Source organism: Stegostoma tigrinum, unplaced genomic scaffold (genome assembly GCF_030684315.1).
Source record: "Stegostoma tigrinum isolate sSteTig4 unplaced genomic scaffold, sSteTig4.hap1 scaffold_324, whole genome shotgun sequence".
Classification (NCBI taxonomy): domain Eukaryota; kingdom Metazoa; phylum Chordata; class Chondrichthyes; order Orectolobiformes; family Stegostomatidae; genus Stegostoma; species Stegostoma tigrinum.
In genome coordinates this window covers 5,336-26,571 of record NW_026728252.1, presented here as the reverse complement: position 1 = coordinate 26,571, position 21,236 = coordinate 5,336, and the positions used below count along the sequence as shown (strand labels likewise).

General features: G+C 44.4%; 1 long non-coding RNA gene across 3 annotated transcripts in view; it reads left to right on the top strand.

Annotated features, from left to right (window-relative positions):
• Positions 1-20,510, top strand: part of LOC132208232 (uncharacterized) — a 130,064-nt gene extending 109,554 nt beyond the window's left edge. For 2 of the 3 annotated variants that reach the window (XR_009444323.1, XR_009444321.1), the window contains exons 2-6: positions 11,009-11,218; positions 13,986-14,147; positions 19,382-19,478; positions 19,592-19,685; positions 20,352-20,510. This is a non-coding gene — a long non-coding RNA (uncharacterized LOC132208232). The remainder of the gene's footprint in view (positions 1-11,008; positions 11,219-13,985; positions 14,148-19,381; positions 19,479-19,591; positions 19,686-20,351) is intronic. The other variant, XR_009444322.1, reaches the window with a different exon arrangement.
• The last annotated feature ends 726 nt before the right edge of the window (positions 20,511-21,236 follow it).

Sequence of the window (21,236 nt, the reverse complement as noted above, 5' to 3'; positions counted from 1 at the left end):
CTCCCATCTGTTTTCTTTCACTTTTTATTCTTTTTATTTCTGCTTTTTTTTCCTGGATTATCTTTTTGACGTGTGAGTCACCCGGATTGACGTTGCAGTGAGCACGGGCCACGTGAAGACTGGTAGCTGCTTCCTGGCAGTCAGAAACCATGGCAATGGCATCAGGGACGTCCTCACGTGGGGCCAGCAGCTGCTGTGCACGCTTCAAGATGGCGGCACCGGCAAGAGAACACCTTGGGTGAAGGCAGCCAGAGCGAGGCTCTTGGCGAGGTGGTCGCCAGCAGAGCCAGGGACTCCTGGATGTGGTGGGCCTAGAGTGGGAACTCCTGGCATCATCAAGGTGGCAGTGCGGGCAGGCACCGCTGATTGCAGGCCTGGAGCAGGGACCCCTGGTTATTGGCAAGGTGGCGACGGATTGCAATCGGGAATTCCCGTATGTGGGGCGATTATGTGTTGAGCACGGGACTTGGTGACAGTGATGTGAGCCCCGTGGCAAGGCTCCTGAAGAGTGGCGACACCTATGTTGGTGGACCTGGCACAGATGGTGCAAGACGGCGCAAGAGGGCTGGCAGTGCAGATGTCTTTGGTGAGCCGGCTCAGAGTCATCCTGGAGGCAGTGGAACAAAAACTTTCTTTTTACTCTTTTTATTCTCAGACCATCCATAATGGCACTGTATTGCGGAAACAGTTGGAGCTTTTCACTGTATCTTACCGTATTATTCACTGCAAGTGACAATAAATAATTCAATACAATTCACTGCGGGCAGCTAGAGGTGGGCTTTAAATATGGGTATAGCTACCATCACTGAAAACCCACCAACTAATAATGGACCAGGAGCTGCATGAAAATCTATCATGCTAGTACAGCTATAAAATACAAGACACAAACCGTTCAGTGTTGTTTTTTTCCTTCGCCTAATGTCCATCACTTCCATTAAATTCAGCGTTCAGTATAATACTGCAATTGTGCTTTCTGTGTTTGAATTTTCATTTGGAACGTTTTTGCATTTCTCACTGAAATTTCTTCACATGGCGCTTTCATCTTTTGGTGCTCTCTCTCTCTCTCTCTCTCTCTCTCTCTCTCTGAGTCTCTCCAGCAGTGTGAGCTGTTGCTTGTCCTTTGAATGCAGAAACTTGGTCATTTCTGCACAAACATGATGAAAAGGTTCTGTGTCTAAGGGGAAATCCATTGATACATCAGGATAGTTTCTGCAAGTTATTATCTCCTACCCTCAGAAGTGAAATTTATGAGATATATTGCCTGGTAGTTCAGGGGTTCAAATCCCACAGCAGGGGACGACAGAAAGAGTGCTCCACTGCCTGAGGTATTGTAATTAAGATGAAACATTAACCCTCTCAGCTCGATGCAAAAAATCCCACATGTAATCATGGACATTCTTCTTGCTAATCTGGCTGGGATTTATTCCCACAATAAGTATCATGAAAGCAAACAAAAAAAAACAGATTTTCTAGTCATTGTCATGTTACTGTGTGTGTGTTCTTATGTTTATTTTTATTCAGTTGTGGGACGTGGGCCATCACTATCTGGGTCAGCATTATTGCCCGTCCCTGGTTACCCTTGGGAAGGTGGTGGTGAGCTGCCTTCTTGAACCACTGCAATCCGCATGCTGTTAGGGAGGGAATTCCAGTCTTTTGACCTCGCAACAGTGGAAAAAAAACAGTGATATATTTCCAAGTCAGGATGCTGAGTGGCTCGGAGGGGAACAGGCATGTGGTGGTGTTCCCATGTATTTGCTGTGCTTGTCCTAGATGGAATTGGTAGTGGATTTGGAAGGTGCTGTCTGAGAGTCTTTGGTGAATTTCTGCAGTGCATCTTGTAGATAGTACAGAGTGCTGCTACTGAGTGTCAGTAGTCGTGGGAAAGGATATGGGACCAATCAAGCATGCCGCTTTGTCCTGGAAGGTGTCAAGTTTCTTGAATGTTGGAGCTGCACCTGTCCAGGCGAGAAGGGTGTATTCCATCATATTCCTGACTTGTGTCTTGTCGACGATGCACAGGCTTTAGGGAGTCAAGAGGTAAATTATTCACCACAGTATTCCTCGCCTCTGATGTGCTCTTGTGGCCAATCTATTTGTGTGCCAAGCCTAGTTGAGTTTCTAGTCAATGGTAACCCCCAGGAGATAATGGGAACTGCAGATGCTGGAGAATCCAAGATAATCAAGTGTGAAGCTGGATGAACACAGCAGGCCGAACAGCATCTCGGGAGCACAAAAACTGACGTTTCAGGTGTAGACCCTTCATCAGAGAGGGGGATGGGGAGAGGGTTCGGGAATGAATAGGGGGAGAGGGGGAGGCGGACCGAAGATGGAGAGAAAAGAAGATAGGTGGAGAGGAGAGTATAGGTGGGGAGGTAGGGAGGGGATAGGTCAGTCCAGGGAAGACGGACAGGTCAAGGAGGCGGGATGAGGTAGTAGGTAGGAAATGGAGGTGCGGCTTGAGGTAGGAGGAAGGGATGGGTGAGAGGAAGAACAGGCTAGGGAAGCGGAGACCGGCTGGACTGGTTTTGGGTTGCAGTGGGGGGAGGGGATGAGCTGGGCTGGTTTTGGGATGCGGTGGGGGAAGAGGAGATTTTGAAGCTGGTGAAGTCCACGTTGATTCCATTGGGCTGCAGGGTTCCCAAGCGGAATATGAGTTGCTGTTACTACAACCTTGGGGTGGCATTATTGTGGCACTGCAGGAGGCCCATGATGGACATGTCATCGAAAGAATGGGAGGGGAAGTTAAATTGGTTCGCGACTGGGAGGTGCAGTTGGTATACTGTATCCATTGTACCCTGTGTGGCTTCCTCTACATTGGGGAAACCAAGCGGAGGCTTGGGGACCGCTTTGCAGAACACCTCCGCTCGGTTCACAATAAACAACTGCAACTCCCAGTCGCGAACCATTTTAACTCCCCCTCCCGTTCCTCAGACGACATGTCCATCCTGGGCCTCCTGCAATGCCACAATGATACCACCCGAAGGTTGCAGGAACAGCAACTCGTATTCCGCTTGGGAACCCTGAAGCCCAATGGTATCAATGTGGACTTCACCAGCTTCAAAATCTCCCCTTGCCCCACCGCATCCCAAAACCAGCCCAGTTCGTCCCCTCCCCCCACTGCATCACACAACCAGCCCAGCCTGTCTCTGCCTCCCTAACCTGTTCTTCCTCTCACCCATCCCTTCCTCCCACCTCAAGCCGCACCTCCATTTTCTGCCTCTGAACCTCATCCCACCTCCTTGACCTGTCCGTCTTCCCTGGACTGATATATCACCTCCCTACCTCCCCACCTATACTCTCCTCTCCACCTATATTATTTTCTCTCCATCTTCGGTCCGCCTCCCCCTCTCTCCCTATGTATTCCAGAACCCTCTCCCCATCCCCCTCTCTGATGAAGGGTCTAGGCCCGAAACGTCAGCTTTTGTGCTCCTGAGATGCTGCTGGGCCTGCTGTGTTCATCCAGCCCCATATTTTGTTGTCTTCCTTTAGTTTGTTGTTTGATTACGAAATATACATGGTGAAAGGATTACCACATAGCACATTTTGCAGCATACCACATTAGTGGCGCCGATACGGTCATCAATGTCACGGAGGAAGAGATGGGGTTTAGGGCCAGTGTAGGTACGGAAGAGGGATCGTTCCATGTCACCTGCAAAGAGGCAGGCATAGCTTGGGCCCATGTGGATACCCTGGCCACCCACTTTGCCTGTAGGAGGTGGGAGGATTTGAAAGAGAAGTTTTAGTTTTCAAGGACCGCAACTACCCCCCACCCCCCGGCAGTGGTCGAAAACACCCTAGACCGGGTCACCCACATTTCCCACAACTCACCCCTCACACCCGCTCCCCGTAACAACAACCAAAACAGAGTCCTCCTCGCCCTCACGTACCACCCCACCAACCTTCGGATTCAATGCATCATCGCCGACACTTCTGCCATCTGCACTCTGACCCTACCACCGAAGACATTTTTTCCCTCGCCACCCTTAGGTGACTCCCTTATGCGCTCCACACTCCCCTCCAGCACCCCGTACACGCGGCACTTTTCCCTGCAACTGCAGGAAGTGCTTCACCTGTCTCGATACCTCCCCCCTCACCCCCATCCCAGGCGCCAAGAAGAAATTTCCACATCAAGCAGATGTTCACCTGCACATCTGCTAATGTGATATACTGTATTCGCTGTTCCCAATGTAGCCGCCTCTACATCGGGGAAACCAAGCGGAGGCTTCGGGACCTTTGCAAGTCACTAATGCACGAAAGAACTGCACCTACCAGTTGCGAACCGTTTCAACTCTCCCTCCCAATCCTCAGATTACATGTCCATCCTGGGTCTCCTGCAGTGCCACCAGAAGATTGCAGGAGCAGCACCTCACATTCCGCTTGGGAACCCTGCAGCTCAGTGGTATCAATGTGGACTTCACAAGCTTCAAAATCTCCCCTCCTGCTCCCGCAACCCAAAACCAACCCACCTATTCCATCCTGCCACCTCAAGCCCCACCCCCACCTCCGACCTACTAGCCTCTTCCCGCCCCCTTGACCTGTTCGTCCTCTCTGGACTGCCCTGTCTGCTCCCTAACTTCCCACCTGCACTCCATCCATGCTTCTTTGACCTGCCTGTCTCCTGTCCACCTATCTTTTCCTTTATCCAACTTCTATCCGCCTCCCGCTCTCTCCCTATTTATTTCAGAACCCCCTCTCCCTCCTCCATTTCTGAAGAAGTGTCTAGGCCTGAAACGTCAGCCTTCCTGTTGCTCTGATGCTGCTTGGCCGGCTGTTTTCGTCCAGCTGTACACCTTGTTACCTCAAAGAAAATCTCAGTGGCCCTGACCAGTTTTTCAATTCCTCTCACAAGGGAAGTACCAGAGGGTTGGAGAACAGAATGTGGTTTCACTTATCAAGATAAATGCAAAACTATTCAATTCCAGTGGAGGTTTGAGATGCAGTGTTGATGTTTGTTCTATGTAGTAGCCTGGCCTTAACTTGTCCTGTGGTGAGATGTAATTTGAAGGGGATGCTGTGCTTTTTTTAACTCGTTTTGGTACGGTATGTGTTACTTGACCTTGTCAGCCTATTTTATAGAGTCATAGTCGTACAGCGTGGAAATGGGCCCTTAGGTCCAACATAATCCCAAACTAAACTAGTCCCAACTGCCTCTTCGTGGCCCAAATCCATTCAGCCTTGTCCTATTTATAAACCTCGATCAGGTCACCTTTCATCCCCCTTTGCTCCAGTGAAAAAAGTTCCAGCTGACCCAACCCTCCTTTATCACTGAAACCTTCCATGCTCAGCAACAATCTGGTAAATTTCTTCTGTGCCCACTCTTGCTTAAAAATATCCTTCTAAAATAGGGCAACTGTAAATTTGTACTGTAGAAATCTTCAAGACGAGAAAAACATAAAAGCAAACAAACCAGGAAATGAAGGGATCAAATTGTAGTTCAGGAAGTGGAAAAATGGAAGTGGCTTGAGTGCAGCATGTTCTGGACTAACGTGCACTGTAGTTCTGAAAGGGCATTGCACCGGTGTGGGTGGAAAGTTGGAGATGAAATAGTGACTTGAATCTTCAAGTACGCTCTCTGTCCAATTGATGTTGGAAACTCCTTCATGTTTCTAATGACGAATCCCAGGGATCGCTGCTGTTGTCTAGCTGATAGCCAGCCTTCAAAGTGTTTCAAAGAGGAAAAGAACAAAGAAAATTACAGCACAGGAACAGGCCCTTTGGCCCTCCAAGCATGCGCCGTTCCAGATCCTTTATGTAAACCTGTCACCTGTTTTCCAAGGATCTGTTCCCTTTGCTCCCTGCCCATTCATGTTTCTGTCTAGATACATCTTAAATGACGCTATTGTGCCCGCCTCGAACGCCTGCGTTGACAACGCGTTTCAGGCACCCACGACTCTCTGCATAAAGAACTTTCCACTCATATACCTTAAACTTTTCCCCTCTCACCTTGAAATTGTGACGTCTAGTAATCCCCCCACTCTGAGATGGAAAGCTTCTTGCTATCCACCCTGCCTATACCTCTCATGATTTTGTCGACATCAATCAGGTCCCCCCCTTCAACCTCCGTGTTTCTCATGTAAATAATCCCAATCTACTCAACCTCTGTTCATAGCTAGTGCCCTCCATACCAGGTAACATCCTGGTGAACCTCCTCTGCACCATCTCCAAAGTATTCACGTCCTATTGGTAATGTGGCGACCAGAACTGTGCGCCGTATTCCAAATGTGAATCAAAGTCCTATAAAACTGCAACATGACATGCCAACTCTTATACTTGATACCCCGTCTGATGAATGAAAGCGTGCCGTATGCCTTCTTGACCACTCTATTGACCTGCGTTGCCACCGTCTGGGTGCAATGGACCTGAACACCCAGATCTCTCTGTGCATCAATTTTCCCCAGGGCTTTTCCATTTCCCGTACAGTTCGCTCTTGAATTGGATCTTCCAAAATGCATCACCTCGCATTTGCCCGGATTGAACTCCATCTGCCATTTCTCCACCTAACTCTCCAATCTGTCTATATTCTGCATTCTCCAACAGTCCCCTTCGCTATCCGCTACTATCTGTTTTGCATCGGTTTTGCACAAAACTAGATTTCTGTTCTATTTTTGCAAGTGAATTGTTTCAAATTAGTTGCTGTTCTTTGTAAATCACAATCATGAATGCACATCCAAGCAGTGGGGAGAGGGGGAGAATGGATTTGAGACGTCATGAAGTCGGAGATTTGGTATAATCCGCAAATATTGTCATTATAATTTTTAAAATTCACGAGCATGTCATTGATGTTGCTTTCTTGGGCTGCATTTGCTATCCATCCAGAATTGCTGTTGGGAAGGTTGTGGAGAATCGGCCTGTTGAATAGCTGCAATGCACGTGGTATGAATATATTAATGAACTACTGAGGACAGGAGATGAATTGCTTTTACTCAGTGGAAATGAAGGAACAGTCATACAGTTCCAGATCAGGATTCTGCTGATTTTGACAGGGAACATGCAGATTCTGGAGCTGCTGTTTAAATATTTTTGGGTGGTAGGGTTCACACAATTATCAGGTACTGTGGAAGGAGTTTGATGAATTGGTGCATTGTCTCATTGTAACTCCCCATCTCAAACAACAGTTCATTCTCGATCCATTGTTAATTGTAAATTTTCAGTTCGACCGAAAGGAAAAACAGTATTGAGGGATATGGACCAAAGGCATTATGGAGGTAGGCCACAATTAAGTTATAACCTCATTGGATGGTAGAAAGTGTTCGAAGGGTTGAATGGCTGACTTGTTTTCCTATATCCTTACGTAAGAAGGGGGATCAATCAATGGGATGATTTGACTGCATTGCTGTTGTTTATCGATAGTGTTGTCTGAGTCGCACTCGTTCAGCTGAGTGAAGAGTATTTCATTGACACCCGGATTTGGAGTTTATCGGCAGTGGACAGATGTTGAGAAGTCTACTTGCTGTAGAATCTATTGTCTCTGATCTACGGTTCCAGTCACATTGATGAACATAGATCCAAGAACACTTCAGCAGAGGAACAGGCCCTTTGGCATGCAATGTTGTGCCAAACATGATGCCAAATTTAGCTAAAGCCTTCTGAATGTCCTTGATTCATATCCCTACATTCCTTGTATATTCATGTACGTATATAAAAGTGTCTTAAACGGCCCTATTGTATCTGCTTCCACAGCCACCCCGGCAGTGCTTTTCAGACTCCTACCACTCTCTGTATATAAGAATTGTCTCTGACATCTCCTTTGAACTTTCCCCCTCTCACCTTAAATACATGCCCCCAGTTTTAGACATTTCAAATCTGGGAGAAGGGTTACAGTCAGAATCTGTCTATGCATGTCATAAATTTGTAAACCTCTATCAAGTCTTCCCTCAACCTCTGCCACTGCAGAGAAAACAGCCTGAGTCTTTGCAGCCTCTCCTTTCTAGCTCAAGCCCTCAAATCCAGGCAACCTCTTTTGCACCGTATTCAAAACCTCCACGTCCTTCCTGTAACATGACGACCAGAATTGGATACAATTCTTAAGAGTGCAATACTTAAGGCCGAACCAAAGTGTTCTAAAGCTGGAACATGACATCCTGATTCTTGTGCTCGATTCCCGAACTAATAAAGGCAAGCATGCCATGCGTCTTCTTTGCCACTCTATCAACTTGTGTGGCCCCTTTCGGGGAGCTATGAACTGAATCCCAAGATCCCTGTGTCCACAAATGCTGCTCAGGGTCCTGCCATTAACTGTATATTTTTCCTTAACATTTAATTTCCCAAAGTGGAGCACTTCACACTTAATGGATTAAAATTCACTTGCCATTTCTGCAATGGATCTGTATCCTTCTGTATCCTTTTATGACTTTCTACCCTAACTACCACTCTACCAATCATTCTATCGTCTAAAAACTTAGTAACCCATCCATCTATCTTGTCACCTCAGTCATTTTATATATATACCACAACAGCAGAGGTCCCAGTACAGATCCCTGCAGAACACAATAGTCCTGGATCTGCAGCCTAAAAAGCACGTTTCCACCACCACCCTCTGCCTTCTCTGGGCAAGCCAGTTGTGAATCCAAGCAGCTAAGTGACCACGGACCCCATGGATCTTAATCTTCTGGATGATCCTACGGTGAAGCGCCTTGTTTTAAGCCTTGTTAACATCCATGTCAACAATATCCACCACTCTATCTTCAATGATCACATTAGTTACCTCCTCAAAAAATTCAATCAATTTAGTAAGACATGACCTGCCCTGCACAAAGCCATGCTGACTGTCCCTAATTGGGCCATGCTGTTCCAAATATAGATAAATACAATCCCTAAGAATTCTGTCCAATAGCTTCCCAATGAACGATGAGAGACTCTCTAGTCTATAGTTTCCTGGATTGACCCGATTTACCTTCTTGAACAGAAGAAGAACATTTCGCAACTTGCTCGTCCTCAGTACATCTCCAGTGGTTACCAAGGATACAAAGATATTGCTGAATGCCCCGACAATCTCCTCTCTCACCTCGCTCAAAATCCTTGAGTAGATACCATTGGGTCCTGAGGACTTAACCACCTTAATGCTCTTTCTTGATCTCAAAATGCTGTTATCATGTGAGCATGCTCCACACAAATCCCACTATCCTCCACACCCTTCGCCTGAGTGAATAGTGATGCACAGTACTCATTTCGGATCTTGCCCATATCCTCTGCTTCCGTACACAAGTTCCCTCCTTTATCCTGAATGATCCTACTTTCTCACTATTTATCCCCTTGTTTTTGATGTATGCACAGAATGCCTTGGGATTTCCTTCAACCCTCCTTGCCAAGGTCATTTCATCGCCCTTTCTTTTTCTGCTTTTTCTAATGTCGGCCCTGTTCGATTTTAGTTTCCTAAACCTGACATATTTCTGTTTTTGTCCCTTTTGACTAACTTCACAACCTCCCCAATTATCCAAGGGTCTTTACCTCGCCATCCTTGTCCTTCCTCCTTCCTGATCCTAAACTCGTAAGCAGGCCTTTAAACAATTCCCATATGGCAAATGTGACAGCTCCCCCCAATTAACACTCCCCAGCTCCTACCTAAAATTGATATAATTTACTCTCCCCCAAGGTCCTGACTTATCCTTCTTCATAGCAATCTTAAAATTGAAGGAGTTGTGATCACTATTTCCAAAATGCTTTCCCACCCTTCTCACCAGTTACCTGACCAGGACAAAGTCCAGCATGGCCCATCTTCTATCCATATACTGTGTCAAGAAACTCTCTTGGATAGACTTAATTAAATTCTTAAGCTCACGGATTCTGTGACAGTCAAAGAGAAGCAGTGAATTTTTCTAACCTCATTTCCAACACCTGGCGCATAGCCTTGCGTGGCTTGGATAGCACTTGTACATTGAAAACAAAAATGTAAGGATGATGTTCAGGTAAGGACATGGAATTTTGTGATGTGGTCATATTCTCTCTTGTTGCAGCTGATTGCTGCTTAGCACTTGTGTGGTGCAAATGTTACTTATCGTTTATCAGGCCAAGCCTGATCGTTGTGCAAGTCTCACTGTATTTTCTCATCATTGATTTCACTGTTGGAAAAGTCATGAATTCTGCTGGACACCTGGACAATATTCAATGAACATTCATGTCTCCACTTTGGTTCAAATGAAGACATGACTTCAACCAGTGCAGGTATCCAGTGAATGCCACTGACTCAATTTTCTATTCGTCTGCTTCACACCACATTCAATCAGAAGTTGCCAGGGTGGAAATGACAGATTGCACTTTCCTTCCTTTTCAAGCTCAGGATCTCTGATCATATTTGTGGTAAATCCTGAATGAGGTTATGAGAAGTGTGAGCCTGACGAAAAGTAAACTGAGCCTTAGTGTGCAACTGTTTGACAGCACTGTCATCCAGATGTTGCATTACTTTGCTGATGATTGAGAATACATTGAGGCCATAATTGGTCAGCACAATTTGTCTGACTATTACATGATAGGTCATCTTTCTCTGAAATGTGAGTGTCGCAAGTGTTTAAAAATGTACTGGAAAACATTTACTGTTGGTGTGCTGACCTTGGGGCACATTGTTCCAATACAGTTTGTCGGATGCTGCCAGGTGCCATGGCATTTGCAGTATCCCGAACATTCAGTCTTGTCATTGCGTGAAATAACTTGATTTGCGAGTAAGTTAAGATCTGTGATGCCTCCTCAGGATGAGGGCAAGAAGATCATCCAGACTGATGCTCTGAATGGTTTGATCTGCCTCTTCACCTTTTGTTCGTAACATCTTGTAATAACTGCCATGTAGCCTGATGAGAAACTCAAGCTCATCTTGATTCATTTGCATTCGAAGGTGCCTATTTTTCCCAAACAAAAGGACCCATCACTGAGTGGGAAGTATGGAGCATGTTATAGACATCAGTGGTGAGACAATGGTGGATCTTGACCAGAAAACCATTGTTATGTTGGTGAAATGCAAACAAAAATCTATATGATGTAAACTTTATTCTCAGCTAATCCCTTTCTCAAATGACAGATTGTGATGTTGGTTCCTGGAAAGCCTCCATTGTTGGAGGACGAGAAGCCGTATCCAATTGAAGCAGCACAGGCTTCTGCGATGACTGTGGAAACCACTGCTTATGCCTTGCTTCAAGCGTTGTCAAGGAATGATATTGACTATGCAACACCGATTGCGAGGTGGCTAACGATGTAACAGAACTATGGTGGTGGATTTCACTCGACGCAGGTAAATTGTTGAGATCACAACAGCAGGCATTCAGATATTTCCATTGATCATGTTACTAACTGGTGGTTGATGCTGTTTGCAATCAAACTGGACACTGCATTTTCATCTGCAGGTTTGGTGCATTGGCACAAATTCCAGTTCTTCAGTGGTGTTAATCCTTGGTTAAATTCTTACATGCACTTTGCCTGTGCATCACTTTTCCTTTTGGCATTGTCCTTGAGCTTTTAGCTTAAATGTATGTATCTCTTCCTCTACCACCACCGCCCCCCGACCGACCCCATTATGGACCTTCTTTTTACCTCGCCTATACCCATATTAATCGAAACAATTTTTTCAGGACCTCCTTCAACCTTCTCTACTCGAAAGAAAACAAGCCAACCTTATCCAGATAAAACAGTGATGCTAGATACAATGGGAACTGCAGATGCTGGAGAATCCAAGAGAACAGTGTGGAGCTGGCTGAACGCAACAGGCCAAGCAGCATCTCGGAAGCACAAAAGCTGATGTTTCAGGCCTAGACCTTTAATCAGAGATCGGCAACAGTGATGCTGCCCGGCCTGCAGTGTTCCCCCAGCTCCACACTGTGTGATCTCAGACTCCAGCATTAGCAGTTATTGCTAACGCAAACGTATCCAGACTCTCCCAAGAGTTAAAATGCTTCACCCCCTCAGAACATCCTGATGAATGTCCTCCACACATGCTCAAATGCAAACACCTCCTTTCTATAATGGAGAGACCAGAACTGCACTGAGCACTTCAGCTGGGGCCTAACAAAAGTCCTGCACAGCTCTTGAGCCATATGCTTTCTGAACTGTCCCTTTAAGCTGCCATTCCATGTTCAGGAATCTGTGGACAAGCACCCCAAGATCACACCATTCCTCTGATCTTCCTAGTGTCCTGACATTTCTTTGAATGATTCCTTGCCTTGTTAGTTTGTCCAAATTGCCTTATTGATCAGGGTTAACATTCCATCTACCGTTGACCTGCCCATTTGACCAATCTGTAACTTTGGATTCGACTTGCTGTATTTTCCTGGACCCCCCGAGCTTTACCTTCTTTGCCACGCTCCCATTTGGGACCCTGTCCAAGTCTTTGCTGAAATCTATTTTCACTACATCAACTCCCATCTGCACACTCTGTCACCTCTTTGAAAGAATCATCTAAGTTTGTGAGGCGTGACCTCCCTCTGACAAAGCTATGCTGACGGTCGCTGATCAGGCCCCACTTCTTGAAATGGAAATTACGTCTGCCGTTCAGAATTTTCTCCAATATTTTCCTATCTACTGATGTGATACTCACCGGTCTGTAATACTCTGCTTTATGTTTGTCACGCATTTTGATAAGTGGAACGATGTTAGCTGTTCTCCAGTCCTTTGGTACTTTTGAAAGCTCTGTATGAGGGCGAGTGGAATTTTTTCTCTCATCTCCCTGGGCATCGTGGCATACACCTCATCCAAACCTGGGATTTGTCCAATTTTAAATTCACCAAAACACCGAACATCTCCCCAGTCTCTGTTAATTCTGTCCGAGAATTGTGTGCTCCTTCTCACATGTAAAAGCTGATGTGAAATTCTCGTTTAACACCTGACATTGCCCTCCAGTTCAAACCGTTCATTTGCCTCTTCATCCCTAATGAGACCTGGTTTTCCCTGGGTTTTCTCTTTCCCTCTGAGACACTTGCAGAAGATTTTGAGATTCTCCCTCATCCTAATCTTGGTCACCAGTGTTCTGTTGCCCTGTATTTGTTCTCTGATTTGCTGTGACGAGATGCCCCTGCACACTATACATCATCATCATCATGGTGGTTTCTCGCAGATATGGATGACACTCTCCCACTCTCAGGCTGAATTGATCGCCGGCTGCACAGACCGATGCAGCTACCGTTGGCTCTGTTGCACTCGGGGCAGAAGGCAGTCGTGGGATGGGGTGAGGGAGGTGTTGGTGTGGCTGCATGGCTTCCGCTGCTTCCAAAGGCAAGCCGCAAAGTGTTTGATGCCTTCCCAGGTGCTCTTCAGGCTTTCGGCCGTCTGAGACCGGCGATTCCCAGGTGTCTGCAGGAATGTCGCACTTCGCCATTGAGGACTTGAGTTTATCACCGAGTGCTTCCTCTGCACATCTGGGTCTCACCTGCTGTTTTGAAGCTGGGATGAGAACATGCGGGGACTCTCGTGTCAGTCATACAGATGAAGTGTCCAGCCCATTGTAGCTGATCGAGGATGGTCAGTGCCTCAGTGCTGGGGATGTTGGCCTGGTTGACGTTAGTGCGTCCACAGGGACTCTTGTTCCCTTGATGACTGTTATACACCTCCCTTTTCCTTTTTCTCTGGTCAAAGAACAAAGAAAATTACAGCACAGGAACAGGCGCTTCGGCCCTCCAAGCCTGCGCCAGATCCTATTGAAAGTAGCATGTTGATGCATTTGTGTAATGATTGTGTTTTGTTTGAGCCCTAACACTCAAAGCAGTGTAAGAATGTCTTTGTGCAGCAGGCAAGGTGTCATGAGATTGAGCCTTCATACACTTGCAAGATGTTGAAAATTTGCCATTATTTATTAAAACGGTGATAAATTTCCATGATCAACATTTCTGTTACACCTGAATGAATATCCCGTGGCATGTAAAATCGGAAAGATACGATAAAATGAAACTGGGTCATGCCCTAGTCTTGCGGACTTGGGTCAGCATGCAGGGAGAATGTTTGTATTTCATGTATGTGGAAGTACTGAAATATTTCCATGAATCTAAAAGTCACTTTTCCCTTCATTGAAGGACACAATCATTGCCTTGGAAGCTTCATCACGATACGACATTGCATTTCTGAAGAGGGAAGAAGAAATCAACATGCAAATTCAATTCCATGGTTTTGGAAGTCCCATTGAGAACACGATTCATTTGCGCCGGCATAATGCTCTGACCGAGAAAGAATTGAGGGTGAGTTTGTAGTTTGGAAGATCGCAGCAATTTATGCATCAACTTCTTCATCAACAATGTTCCATTGCTTTCAAACTGCATTTTCCACTCTGCAAGATAATAACTGTCAGAACAAGCAACAGTATCGGTAGATGGTCTATGGGGAATGCCATGTTACAAAACCCAATCCATTCAACAACATATTTCAGATATGTCAACAAATTAAATATTCCAGCACAGGATAAAACAAGGAAGATGAGAATGAGGAGGCAATAGCTCTGATGACAAAAGAACACCAACTTACCTTTAACCATTTGAGCAAAAAAGCAGGCACACAAACAAATAATCGTCTAACAATGCACACGTGCAACGGAGGCTACAGGGGGACTAAGAATGCCGAAATGTTGTCATGCGTGTTGCTGAAAGGGTGATTGAAACAGAATCTGTGGTAAATTTGAAGAAATACAGATAATACATCTCAGGATGTTCGAGAAAGAACATTATGGACTGAGGCAAATTGTATTGCCCTTTTCAGGAGTGATTCGGGTCATAATGAATTCAAATACTTTCTTCTGTGCTGAAAGCTATCGCTTAGTTGCAGCTGGATCACAATTTCTGTTCCTGGTAGTATTTCGCAAACTGTTAAAAATGAATGTCACTGCATAGAATTCCAAACATGACTCCAATCAGTAGAGAAAATATCCAAGGGGTATGATGAGTTGTATCCTCTCATGTTGAACAATGCAGCTACAGATACTAGGGATGCACTGATGATAATGTCGCAAAAATCCTTAGATTGGGGAAAATTCTCAGAGGATTGAAAGATTGTGAACATAACACCATGATGAGAAAAATACTTCGATAAAATAGCAAGCAATTATTGCCAATTTAGGTCAACCTGGGTAGATGTTCATGCCGGCAATGAAAGATGAAATAACAGGGTACTGAGTGTGCTATAACATCCTACAGAGTTAACATCCTTTTATAAAGGGGAAATAATACTTGACAAACTTGCTACAGTGCTTTGAGAAGGAAACAAACATTACTGATGAAGGACCACCAGTTGATGTAGTCCATTGAGATTTCAACAAAGCATTTGATAAGGTACAGCTCATAAGGTGTCTCAAAAGAAAAGAGCCCATGTGTTCAAGAGTAGTATGTTAGGATGGACAGAGGACTGCATCGCAAATAGAAGTCGAGAAGTAGCAGCAGGATGGTAACTTAAAGTCATGTACGGCCACAGAGTGAATGCTGCGGAGGCCGTACACCTCATGTTGACTGGGTTGATTTCGGAAATGGCAGAGGGAATTGCCATGCGTAAGAATGTTGGGCAGGCTGGGACGACATTCATTGGCGTTTATAAGATTTTAAAAAATCTTATTTTTTCAACATTTAAGATTCTTAAGAGACTTGATAGTGTATATCCGTAGAGATTACTCCTATTTGTCAAAGATTTTGTGACCAGAGGCCACATTTTCAAATTGGTTGCCTATTAATTTAGGGGGAGAATTACATGTTTCAGGTTGTAGCAATCTATTGAACACTTTAGCAGAGAAGGTTTTAGAGGTAATGCCATTAATTATATGCTCGGCTGAGATGGCCAGGTTAATTTTTAAATCAAGGAACAACGACAATGAGAGAAGGGTAGTCTTTCCAGTGGAAGATACTTCAAGGATCCCCTTATTAGTAAAGAATACAGGGAGGAATTAAACACATCACTACCACACCATCAGTACCATGAGAGAAGTAGCAGTAGACAATCTAATGGAGTGAAAGCAGATTAGACTCTTTGCCGTGATGGTTTACTTTCTAGGATTCTAAACAATGAGCTTCAGAGTCGGTGTCTGCATTGATTGTAATTTCCCAAAAAGCTTTAGATTCGAGAGAAGCATCTGAGGGCTGGAAAAATGCCGATGTGATATCCCTATTTAAAAAGGAGAGAGGCAAAAAGCAGATAACTACAACCGAACCAGCCTAACATCTATTGTTGGAAATAGGTGGCAATCAACTGTGAAGAAAATAGTAGCAGGACATTTGGAAAATCAGAATCTAATCAAACAGAATCACCACAGCCTGCTGAAAGAGAAATTGTGTCTGGCTGATTTATTTGGGTTTTTGGAGGAAGTTTTGGAAGGAGAATTAATAGAGGAAAACCAGTAAATGTGTTGTGTTTGGACTTGGAGAAAGCATTTGAGAATATACTCAAAAGTAATAAGCTGAGAGCTGAGGTTTTGAAGGTCGTCTATTGCTTTGGATCAGAATGCTTTGCACGTTCTGGAAGGAGAGATCACATCTCGAGTGAAATGCACCAAGTGAATATATATTTTGGGGAACTTGGTGGCAATGCGGTAAGTCAGTGCAGAGTGTAAGAGGTGCCATTTGCTTGCTTTTTTTGCCTGATAGTTTGTAAGCATTTTTTTTTTGAGACAGAGTAAATTGAAGCCAGAATCAGGGACCCGGAGGGTGAATCAGGCTCATTCGTTGGTGATCGCTTCTGGTTTAAGAATCTATTATCGGTAGCTTTCAGATTGAAAGTAAACCGGAGAAATATTTACAGGCTACAAACTAAAAGACCAGAATGTTTTCAAATCAAATTAAGATCGAAGTAATTGAAATGGAGATGCCAGGCCAGATGATGATTTATACCTACATGAAGGCGGAGTGGTCAGACCCCATACTCCAGCTCAGGGTTGATGAACTGGAATCTCAGTTTTGACCAATCAACAAATCGTGTGGGGCAGAGTTAGCAGGGATTGCTCTGCTTCAGGAGGCAGTCACACACCTTAGATTAACTAGCTGAAACTCGGTCAGTGGCCAGAGACGTGAGACTGTGACTAAGAACAGGGCAGGTGGAAGGATCCAGAATGTAGTGCAGAAGGAACCTTGGCCTTTGATCTTATCTAACAGCTTTGAGATTCTTTCTTCGTGTGTGGATGAGAGTGCAGGGTATGGGGAAGATGAGTAAACTGACGATAGCACTGTGGTACAGGGGGGACATTCAGGAGGGGATAAAAAGTGAAATGTAGTTATAATCAGAGGTAGTGTAGTTTGGGGAATGAAAACTGTTCGTTGTGACTAGGATCGAGAGTCTCAAAAGTCGTGTTGCCTGCCTGGTGCCCAGGTTCAGGATATTCCATCTCGGCTACAAAGGAACTTGAAGTGGGAGGAGTAGAAATCCAGCTATTGTGGTACACACAGGTACAATTGATATGGAAGAAAGAGGAAAGCGGTTCTGCTGAGGGATTATGAGCACCGAGGTGCTGAATGAGAAAGCAGAACCAGAATGGTAATAATCTCTGGATTATTATCTGAGCAATTTGGCACGGTGTGAGCATAATTATAGATGTAAATGCATTGTTTAAATGGTGGCCTGGCAGAAATGTGTTTGAATTCATGGGACATTGGCATCGGTACAGGGAAGGAGGGAGTCATTCTTGGTGTTATAGGCTCGATGAGAATCATTTTGGGACAAGTATCCTGGCAAAATACAGGGCTCGGTCTTGGGGTAGGGTGTTAAAATAAAAAGTGTGGAGCGGGTGAGCTCAGTTGCATGGAAAATTGTGGAAAGAATTAGAAGCTGGTAAGTGCTCAGCAAAGTTGCCAGAGCAAGTAATAGGACAAAAAGTATGGAAATGGTCAGGAGTGTCACTTCAGCTGCAGCAGATAAGAAGGGTGGCTGTAAATGCCAGACTGAAGATCTTGTATTGAATTGCAGGGAGTGTATGAAACAAAGTGAATGAGTTTGTGGAGCAGATTGAAATTGACAGATACATCACTCTGGGTATCACAGAGAGGTGGTTGTTAGGGGATAAGTGTTGGGAACGAAATAGCCAATGATTCATGTCCGATAGAAAGAACAGGCAAATGGACAGAGATAAGAAAGTGTGGAGCTGGATGAGCAGAGCAGGCCAAGCAGCATCTCAGGAGCGAAAAGCTGACGTTTCGTGCCGAGACCCTTCTACTTCTGTGTCTTCATCCTGCTGTGTTCATCCAGCTCCACACTTTGTTATCTTGGATTCTGAAGCATCTGCAGTTCCCATTATCTCCGATACAAATAGACAGAGATGCCAGGGTTGGCTTGTCAGTAAGAAATGAGGTCGCGCTGAAGGAACCACAGCTCTTGTGCTTGTTTTTTCATGACTTGGAGGAAAGAGGTGCATGTGCTGTGGCTAAATTTGTAGATGACTGAAAAAATATTTAGAAAGACAAGGCATGGCACAGAAACAGAGATTTACCAGGATGTTACTTGGATCGGAATGTATTAGCGATAGGGAGGGTTTGGTGGAAATGTTGTGTCGTGATAAATGTAATGAGATCAACCATGATCTCACCGAATGATGGAGGAAATTCAATGGGCCAAATGACTTTTTTTGTGAGTCTTCTTGTTTGACAATGCATTCATGAAGGTGTTTTTTTTTCTCTCTTGGATAAGATGTGAAAATGAAATGTATACGCTTCCTTTTCATCTGGGAATAAATAATTATTCTGCACGATTTCCATTGACTAATAGCAATCTGACAAGCATGACAATGTAAAGAAATTTTTAGCTTCTTTTTAATTGTAAAGGTATTCTTTGGAATTAATTCGGCATATATTATTTGCGTCTCAGGAAGTTTGTTCATCGCTGCATCTCAAAAAGTGGTGTGTTGTATGACAACAGCTTTTTAAAGATCACTTCAATGGTTGTAACACGCATTAAATGACACTGTTGGCCAATCTGTCCATGATTATTTCATTATCTTATGTTTCAAACAGACAAGGAAATATTGGTGATGCAATGAAGAGTTTGATTCTCAAATATAATTGTTGTTCTAGCTTCCGCTTGGAAGAAAGATTCACATCAAATTGACTGGTCAAGGAAATGGGACACTGACTGTGAGTACTTTGAGTGTTTAAGTGATTCCTAAAATCACTTGTTACAAGGTGAGAATGATTTATCCAGATAGTAAGAACTGCCAATGTTGGTGTCTGAGATAACACATTGGAGGAACACAGCAGGGCAGGCAGCATCAGAGGCTGAGGAAAGTTGAGGTTTTGGGTCAGGACCCTTCCTGAGAAATGGAGGGTGGAAGGGAGCTCAGAAACAATTAGTGTGGAGGGGGAGGAGGTGCTGGGGAAGGTAGGTGGGATGGTAATAAGTGAGTACTATCCAGATTGGAACAGATTTTCCCCAGTGGGTATTGAGTATGAATTCCAAATCACTCTCAAAATCTTCGTGACCGTTAACATTGATGTTTTTTGTCTGTGTGTTTCAGTAATTGCATGACAGTTTGACTGGTTCGTTGAGAGTGAGGAACCTATGGACTCTCAGACACCAAGATGGAATTTAGTTCAAAGAGTGACTTCAAAATGGTAACTTGCTTTTAAAATCTTGACCGTTTTTGCTGTCCAGTTGAATGAATTTAGCTTCATACTGCTTCAATAGGAATTAGTGTTTAATAGGAACATATTTGTGAAACTTACAGTTCCGCAAGTTTTAGTGTAAACTGGTGGAGACTTTCGGTGCTTGCAAAAAGGCTCACCTCTCCGTTCATACCGAAGGAAAATGGGAGTTTAAAAGTAAGTTCACCCGCTGTCAGGGAATGAAATGTTAATGTTGACTCAAATATAATTTTTTAAAAAGTAATATATTTGTGAAACACTAAACTCAAACTAAAATTTGGATATGCTAGTTTTACAGATGGTTGGATATTGGATTCATTTTAAATGAGGGTGAAGATCACTTTAAATCCAGCATATTTGTGAAGAAAAGAAATAGCATGTCAAATAAAATTAACTGCATGACTCTACATAGCCCTATATGTAGAATTTCTTTCTGAACTGTGAGACAGTTATGATCCCGTACTACCTCAGTGCTCATGGCAAGAGTAAGACTCCTGTTTGATGTGCTATGCACTGCATGGAATGGCGGCAACATCAGATTCATTGATGCTTGAGAATCAAAAGAATATGACGATAAGATTTAAAATCAAAATCTCATTGAACACTTCAAGGAATGTATTACAGGAAGGTGGGGAAAGCATGTATGACGAATAGAAGGTGGTGGCACAGATCAAATAGACCTGTGTGCTAAAACGTATCACAAATTTCACATTGAATGGAACAGTTTAAACAGGCTGGAGGAAGCAGACATGCCAGCTCAAACTTTTTGAATTTGTGCATTCTGTTCGTAAACATCAGCAAAATTGTGGGAAACATGTTTATTCTTTCTCTTTTATTGCACAGAACCATACGATGAGACTGTTTTGATGAGGAATTTAAAGATTACGAGTCATGTCCGTTTGACTCACAGTTTGGTACCATAGGTTGGTACGATCTTCGTTGGAGAAGGAAAAGGGATGTTCCAGATCCAGAAAATCGTCAAACCATTTACTACAAAGTCCGTTTCTGGCTAGTATTAATGAATGCAGTTCACATTTTTAGATTGACATGATTGCACAATGGAGTCAATAAGAAAATTCCATCTGATATTCCACATAAATTTTAAGTGGATATTAAAGCCGCTCATTTCTTTTTCATGCTCTCTGCTGCTTTTAAGAATGGTTGTCTTATTGTCGAAATGTTTAGCTTTGACTCCATGGCTTCTTCCATTAGCTCACACTGAAACACATGTTTCTTCAGCCAAAAATGTACGTTTACCCGGTGTAGCTTGACCAACCTTCCCCTGTGGTCGTTCCCCTGAAATCCCCTGTGGTTGCTCCCCTGAAAAACAAGTATACCGTTTTGGATACTGTTCCGGGGGACTACTTACCAGGGGCATGCGGTAGGGTGCAGATCTCTGGCACCGAGTCTGTCCCTCTTGCACAGAAGGGGAGCGGGGATAGGAAGAGAGTGATCGTCATTGGGGACTCAATAGTTGGAGGGACTGATAGAAGATTTGCCAGGAACGAAAGAGACTCACGATTGGTGTATTGCCTACCAGGTGCCATGGTCTGTGATGTCTCGGATCGTCTCTTTCGGGTCCTGAGGGGAGAGGGTGACCAGCCCCAAGTCGTGGTCCACATAGGCACCAACGGCATATGTAGAAAGAGGGATAGGGATGTCAGGCAGGATTTGAGGGAGCTCGGGTGGAAGCCGAGAGCTAGAACAAGCAGAGTGGTCATCTCTGGT